The sequence below is a fragment of the Euphorbia lathyris genome, chromosome 4 (genome assembly GCF_963576675.1).
Source record: "Euphorbia lathyris chromosome 4, ddEupLath1.1, whole genome shotgun sequence".
Lineage (NCBI taxonomy): Eukaryota > Viridiplantae > Streptophyta > Magnoliopsida > Malpighiales > Euphorbiaceae > Euphorbia > Euphorbia lathyris.
The window spans coordinates 77,968,507-77,976,741 of NC_088913.1; the positions used below are offsets into that span (position 1 = coordinate 77,968,507).

The 8,235-nt window shown below is 27.7% G+C and overlaps 1 long non-coding RNA gene across 1 annotated transcript; it reads right to left on the reverse strand.

Annotated features, from left to right (window-relative positions):
• Window positions 1-1,105: 1,105 nt before the first annotated feature.
• Window positions 1,106-6,476, reverse strand: LOC136228039 (uncharacterized). The gene is made up of 3 exons (XR_010688381.1): window positions 6,249-6,476; window positions 2,711-5,240; window positions 1,106-1,708 (listed from the first exon to the last, which is right to left on the reverse strand). It is a non-coding gene; the product is annotated as an uncharacterized lncRNA (long non-coding RNA).
• Between the last annotated feature and the right edge of the window lie 1,759 nt (window positions 6,477-8,235).

An 8,235-nucleotide genomic window follows, 5' to 3' on the forward strand; every position in this document is an offset into this window, starting at 1 on the left:
TTTAAAAATTTACTAAATTATATAATTTAAGCTGAAATATAAAATATATATTCTATTATTTTGTTATATTTATATATATAAGTAATATTAATAATAATAACTATTTAGTTTATGAAGTATATATTTTATATTCTTAAATTGTTATATGTATTGAATTGAATTATTTTTTAATTTATAAATTTGATATCTTTAAAAATTATTAATTGATATTAATGAAATATTTTTCCTGCTACACTTTTTATAATAATGTTAATATTTTATAATTTTTTTATGTAAGATTTTACTATATTATAAAATTAAATGTGAATAAAAAATATTATATTTTACATGATTTTGTGAATTCCAATTAAGTCTTGGTTCAACCTTAGTAACCTCTTTATTATAAAAAGAAGTAAGTTACTACATTTACATTTAGTAACAAAGAAAAGTAATATTAAACATTTTTTTTATTCTTTTTCAAGAGTAACTTTTTTTTATTAATTTGTTTTTTATTCAGAGTCTCAATGGTACATTTTGTTTTTAATCCTTTAACAATTGTTTTAGTCCTTTAACATTTGTAAAATTTTACATATCATCAATAAAATTTCTAATTTTTCATTAGAACATAGCTTAATTGTACTTTAAAAGTATTTAATTAATTATTTAATTATTAAATTTTAGGAAAATAATAATAAATATTGAATTAGATATTTTATTGGATATACAATTTTTATGGAATTATTAATAATATTGGATTAATTTTTGTTGGTTAAAAATTATTAATTGTATATTAATTGAGTGAATTTAATTATATTGTTTTATGACGAGCCCTACTAAATTTTGAAGTAACAAAGTATCATTATTGATAGTTTTTATGTGGGTGTTTCGTGACATCTAATTGTAACAAACCCTTATTATAACCACTACACTTAGCACGTATCATTATTATTATTATTTTTTGAATCAAGTACATATCATTATCTTTTGCGAATAAAAAAATTAACGGTTTTGACATATGCATCACTTAGGGTTATATATATATATTTTTTAAAAGAATGGTTGCATATAAACATTTAATAGATTAGCATATTCTCATATATTTCTAACATTTATATTTATTATTGTGTTGACTTTTTTAATACATTAAATACTATTCATGTATTTCCAATATTTACATTAATAGCAATAATAAAGGTAAACAATATAATAATAAATGTAAATATAATGCAGCACCAAATATCAGAGAACAGAATCGGATGACGGACCGTCTTGCGGCTGAGGGCCATGTGAGGATTTTGGGAGTCTCAACTTTTTCTTCACCTCTTGAGTTCCTATCTCCTTTCCATGGTGTGGTGGGAGTTAGCTTCCCTAGACTACTCCCGGGTTAGGTTTTTTTGTTTGTCTTTTTCTTTCCTTTTCCTACAAAAAAAAAATGATAATCTCCAAAAATCTATTAGTATACCCAACAACGAAAAAAGTCATGTACAAGTCAATTATATAAGTCTCTCAATCTTCCTTGAAGCGGAGCAGAGGATATATCGGTCAAGAGAGCTATAACTTAATGTAGCTAAAAGTCATACAAAATCGCTCGAACGGCTGGTCACAGTTAACCTGTCACACCCGACCCTAAACGACCTCAATCGGCATCGGACGTGAAATAGAAAGATCATAATCAATACTTAGGAGTCTCCAACCTCGCATACCTTCTCTATATCCCGTACTTTATCACCTAAAAACATTAAAACATTTGAAAACGTGAGACAAAAATCTCAGTAAGAAATTATCAACTATAAAAACCAACTTTACTTAACATAGCTACATATATACATTTATAAAGGGATTTAATCAAAACTTTATAAAATATACTCAAAACCAAAATACATAATATAATCAAAGTAGTAAATCAAAAACCAAAAATATATAATCTTGTATCGATTCTTGAGTTCAAAACCTTATAAAAATATTATAATCAAATAAGCGTTTTATCAAACCAAATCGTAATCAATCATACGGAAAACATAATCCAAATGAACTTAAAACATTGTATCCATCCTCGAGTTTCTCCACTTAAATATCAATCCATAACCACATATATAATCGAGACGTCTCTTAACATTGCCTATCCCATATGGTCTTACCCAACACTTCTTTGTCATACCCAATAGGTCTTTCAAACTGTGTACACATGCCATGTCCCTCACTGAACATTGTCTTCAAATATGGAACCACCGATCCGGATAACTCTCGATGGATATAAAATCATAAAATCATAACGTGCTCATTCACAATCAAATTCCAAACTATTTGATAACCAAAAATCATTTGGCTTCAATTAGCCCTTTTGTATCATAAAAATCATATTTGGACTTCAACCCAAAATAATAACAACAATAACCGCAACAGATTTCTCAATCCAAAAACAATTCGTAAGAAATCATCAAATTCATTTTGTTCAATATAGATATATATTGAAACCAAAAACATATATGTATATATGTAAATCAACCAAATGAAGCCTTAAATCAACATAATCAAGTAAAATATGAAATTCACATAAAAGCATAATCAATAGCTTCATTGGAACCATAATTTCACAATAGAAAGCAAAATCATGGAAATCCCAATTTTACAAAATTCCCGTATAAACCTTGAAATATCAATTTCTGAAACTTCTTTGATCATATATATATCTATATAGATAAAATTCAAAATATAGTTGATAGTTACTTACCTTGGCTATTAATTAAGCACCACAAATCCGTTCAATTCGCCTCTAAACTCTGTCTAAGCCATTTCCCTCCAAACACTGCCAAAACTCAAAAACTCTTCGGCTAGGACTTAGATCTATATATAAGGATGTTATGATTCTAATTTCGAGTGATTCGAACGATCGAATCTCCGTAAATCAAAGAAACGGTGGAGAAACGATCGAAGAACGATAAATAAGCAGAAAAACGGAAAGAAGAAGAAAAAGAAAAACAAATGAGATAATGATTCTCATCTCTCACCACCTCTTCGTATATAGATAATATCCTTATCTGGCGAATATCCAGTTTGGTCCTACATCTTTATATAATCTTTTAAAAATTACTCTAAACTTTTACTTTACACCTAAAACCTTCAAATTAACTCCAAACCTTTCCTATAACACCAAATTAACTTCACATACCCAATAATTATAATATATACTAAAATAAAAATATAAATTTTTAACAAAAATTTAAAAATCTAGACACGGACGTGACAATTCTCCCCACCTTAAAAAATTCCGTCCTCGAAATTCACATTCTCTAATATATCTTAATTTCCTTCCGAAACCATGATTCCTCATAATCACCATAAGACCACAATTTCTAATGTTCCTTCCATTAACTTCATCATTTATCCATATCCACATCACTGCAACAATTATTTATACATAACTCTTAATAACTCTCAATTTCAACCTAGTTAATTCCATCGGCATAATCCACAATAAAACTTCAAATATTATTCATATCTTCCTAACATACACCAAATCTCACTTTAATAAATGAAATCACAATTGATTCCATCAATTGCATACATGTCAAATATATTTCACCTATCTCCAAGTTCTACAGACTTCAAAAATATCACTTTTGAACCGCTAATATGTATGATATTATATTTTGCTTAAACTTCAAATAATTCGAATAATGATTTGCCTCCATATATAATCTTACTTCATCATAATAACAATATTTGTATCTACAATTTTTCACTCCAATCATTATTTATATTATAATCTTCAATCATTAGCATCAACATCACTATCACTCTTATAAGAGTCATTTCATAAACACCAACATCAACATCACCAATATAAACCTTATTATGATGATACAATTTCCTATCAATAAGAGTCATTTCATAAACTCTTAAATCAAAATCACTCTTATAATTCTCCATTTAACTCCTCAAAATCAATTAAACTAACATGCTATTTTTTTTTAAATCACCACTATATATATCATCAATCCAACCAACTAAACTTCAATCGTTTCTCAATAAATCTTTAATATCATTCGACTTTCTTATTTGACCCATAAACACTCAATTTGATCCTTATATAAACTCAAACTATAATCACACAAACTTCCACTCAAAATAACTTCTTCATCTTTATCTCTTAATTTCCTACCTCAAACTGTGCTTAAGATCAGCACAATTTGTCCTCAAATTCATATCTTAATTATTTCCTCAAACATCAAATATAGTCTCCCACTTTACTTCTCATTGATCACTACCATCGATATCTCTCGAAACATCATTTATATAACTCTCAATAATTCTACACCTCAACCCGATAAAGGTCAACAATAGATCTGTACCTTGAATTCGAATATCATTTATTCAAATTAAGATTTCATAACTTATTAAACTCCTATCATAATCTCCAATTAATCAACCTCCGAAACAATTAATTGACATCTCCACATTTTCGCTTTCTTAATCACATATATATGATCTTCAAAACTCATCATATCATTTCAAAGTCTCCTAACCTTACTTCACATCTGAGATACGTATATTTTTCAGCCACTATTAAACTCTCAAATATCAATTCCAAGTCATACTAAGGAGAAAAATCAACAAAAACCACATTTTAGTGTAAACCTAAAATGACCAACATATATCGTTTCCAGCATAATTTTTTCATATGGAGTTCGATTAAGGCGATTCAAAAACCCCTGGAAACGTAAGATAATAATAAAGAACTTTCATTTAGGACTCCACGACAAATTCGCTCTCTATCTAGTAGAAAAATGCATCCTAAGATTTAGATACGAATCTGATTCTCCCGCAGCACCTATATAGACAATTCTCTATTATCTCTAGCTCAAAGTTATGACTTACTCATAACTCATATCACCAAATATCAAATAATTTGGCTAATTGTCAGACACCCAATATGTTACTAACCATCAAATCTCATTTCTACTCCTCATTAGCTAGTGACTCAATACCTCAAAAAAAATTCCAAATTATTTCTTAGCTTTCACCAAATATTCATATTCCTCAATTACTATCGATTAGTTCTTAGCTATCACCAAATATCGATATTCCTCAATTACTATCCATCTTAGGTCCGAAGAATTTAACCTAGAGCTCTGATACCAAACTGTCACACCCGACCCTAAACGACCTCAATCGGCATCGGACGTGAAATAGAAAGATCATAATCAATACTTAGGAGTCTCCAACCTCGCATACCTTCTCTATATCCCGTACTTTATCACCTAAAAACATTAAAACATTTGAAAACGTGAGACAAAAATCTCAGTAAGAAATTATCAACTATAAAAACCAACTTTACTTAACATAGCTACATATATACATTTATAAAGGGATTTAATCAAAACTTTATAAAATATACTCAAAACCAAAATACATAATATAATCAAAGTAGTAAATCAAAAACCAAAAATATATAATCTTGTATCGATTCTTGAGTTCAAAACCTTATAAAAATATTATAATCAAATAAGCGTTTTATCAAACCAAATCGTAATCAATCATACGGAAAACATAATCCAAATGAACTTAAAACATTGTATCCATCCTCGAGTTTCTCCACTTAAATATCAATCCATAACCACATATATAATCGAGACGTCTCTTAACATTGCCTATCCCATATGGTCTTACCCAACACTTCTTTGTCATACCCAATAGGTCTTTCAAACTGTGTACACATGCCATGTCCCTCACTGAATATTGTCTTCAAATATGGAACCACCGATCCGGATAACTCTCGATGGATATAAAATCATAAAATCATAACGTGCTCATTCACAATCAAATTCCAAACTATTTGATAACCAAAAATCATTTGGCTTCAATTAGCCCTTTTGTATCATAAAAATCATATTTGGACTTCAACCCAAAATAATAACAACAATAACCGCAACAGATTTCTCAATCCAAAAACAATTCGTAAGAAATCATCAAATTCATTTTGTTCAATATAGATATATATTGAAACCAAAAACATATATGTATATATGTAAATCAACCAAATGAAGCCTTAAATCAACATAATCAAGTAAAATATGAAATTCACATAAAAGCATAATCAATAGCTTCATTGGAACCATAATTTCACAATAGAAAGCAAAATCATGGAAATCCCAATTTTACAAAATACCCGTATAAACCTTGAAATATCAATTTCTGAAACTTCTTTGATCATATATATATATATATCTATATAGATAAAATTCAAAATATAGTTGATAGTTACTTACCTTGGCTATTAATTAAGCACCACAAATCCGTTCAATTCGCCTCTAAACTCTGTCTAAGCCATTTCCCTCCAAACACTGCCAAAACTCAAAAACTCTTCGGCTAGGACTTAGATCTATATATAAGGATGTTATGATTCTAATTTCGAGTGATTCGAACGGTCGAATCTCCGTAAATCAAAGAAACGGTGGAGAAACGATCGAAAAACGATAAATATGCAGAAAAACGGAAAGAAGAAGAAAAAGAAAAACAAATGAGATAATGATTCTCATCTCTCACCACCTGTTCGTATATAGATAATATCCTTATCTGGCGAATATCCAGTTTGGTCCTACATCTTTATATAATCTTTTAAAAATTACTCTAAACTTTTACTTTACACCTAAAACCTTCAAATTAACTCCAAACCTTTCCTATAACACCAAATTAACTTCACATACCCAATAATTATAATATATACTAAAATAAAAATATAAATTTTTAACAAAAATTTAAAAATCTAGACACGGACGTGACATAACCAGCCTCACCAAGTCATCTTCTGAGTTGTTATTTAACGAAAAAAAGAAGACTTTGTGACCAAGTCATCTTCTAAGGTGTTATTTAATTTAAAAAAGAAAAATTTGTGACAAAATCATCGAGTTGTTATTTAATTATATAAAAAAAAACTTGTAAAAATATAGGGACTCAAACATCGGTCTAATCAATGCCAAACATTCTCCACAACCAGTAAACTAATATAGAATTATTATTTATCAAAAATTAATGAATATATTATTATATTTACAACTTAAATATTTGAAATATAATTTAATATTATTATTTTTTATTTTATGTTTTGATAATTATAATAAAAAAATTATTTTATTTTTCTAATATCAATAAAATTTTGAAATTTTTTATATTTATATAAAATAAAATTAAAATTCTACTAAATACTGAATTATAAAATATATATTCTATTGTTTTATTACATCGTGTGTAAATAATATTATCAATAAGAAGTATTTAGTTTAAAAAGTATATATTTTATATTTTTAAATTGTTATATGCATTGAATTGGTTTATATTTTTAATTTATAAATTTATTTATAAAATTATTAATTAATATTAATGAAATATTTTTATTAGTATAATTTTATAATAATGTTAATATTTTACTATGTTCTTGAAAAATAAAAGATTTTACTATATTATAAGGTTAAATGTGAATAAAATATTATATTTTATATGATTTTATGAATTTCAGTTAAACTCCAATTGAATCTTTAACCTTTGACCGTTTGTCTTTTTCAGTTTTGTAACCGATTCGAGTTTAACAACCAAGTTTGTAACACCCAAACATTAGAGGATTATTAACTTCTTTATTACAAAAAGAAATAAGTTACTGCATTTAGTAACAAAGAAAAGTAATATTAAGTATTTTTCTATTCTTTCGAGAGTAATTGTCACATCCGTGTCTAAATTTTTAGAATTTATACCTTGATAGTAATATATATTATAATTACTAGGTGGGTGATTTTTATTTGGTGCTATAGGATAAGTTTGGAGTTAATTCGATGGTTTTAAGTGTAAATTAAAAGTTAGGATAATTTTTAAAAGATTATAGAAAGATGGAGGACCAAACTAGATATTCGCCAATATGGATATATGGCGAAGAGGTGGGAGATGGATATTTTTTTTTTCTTTTTCTTTTCTTTCATTCGTGATCTTCTTTATTTTTTATCGTTCCTGAACCGTTTCTCCACCGTTTCTTTGATTTACGGAGATTCGATCGTTCGAATCACTAGAAATTGAAACCATGGCATCCTTATGCATAGATCTAAGTCCTAACCGAAGAGTTTTTGAGTTTCGGCAGTGATCGGAAGGAAACGTCTTAAACAGAATTTAGAGGAGAATTGAACGGATTGTTTTCTTCAATTAATAGCCAATAGACCTGTCCATGCGCCGGACTGGGCCGGGCTCGGGCCGGGCCAGTCGGGTTTTTAA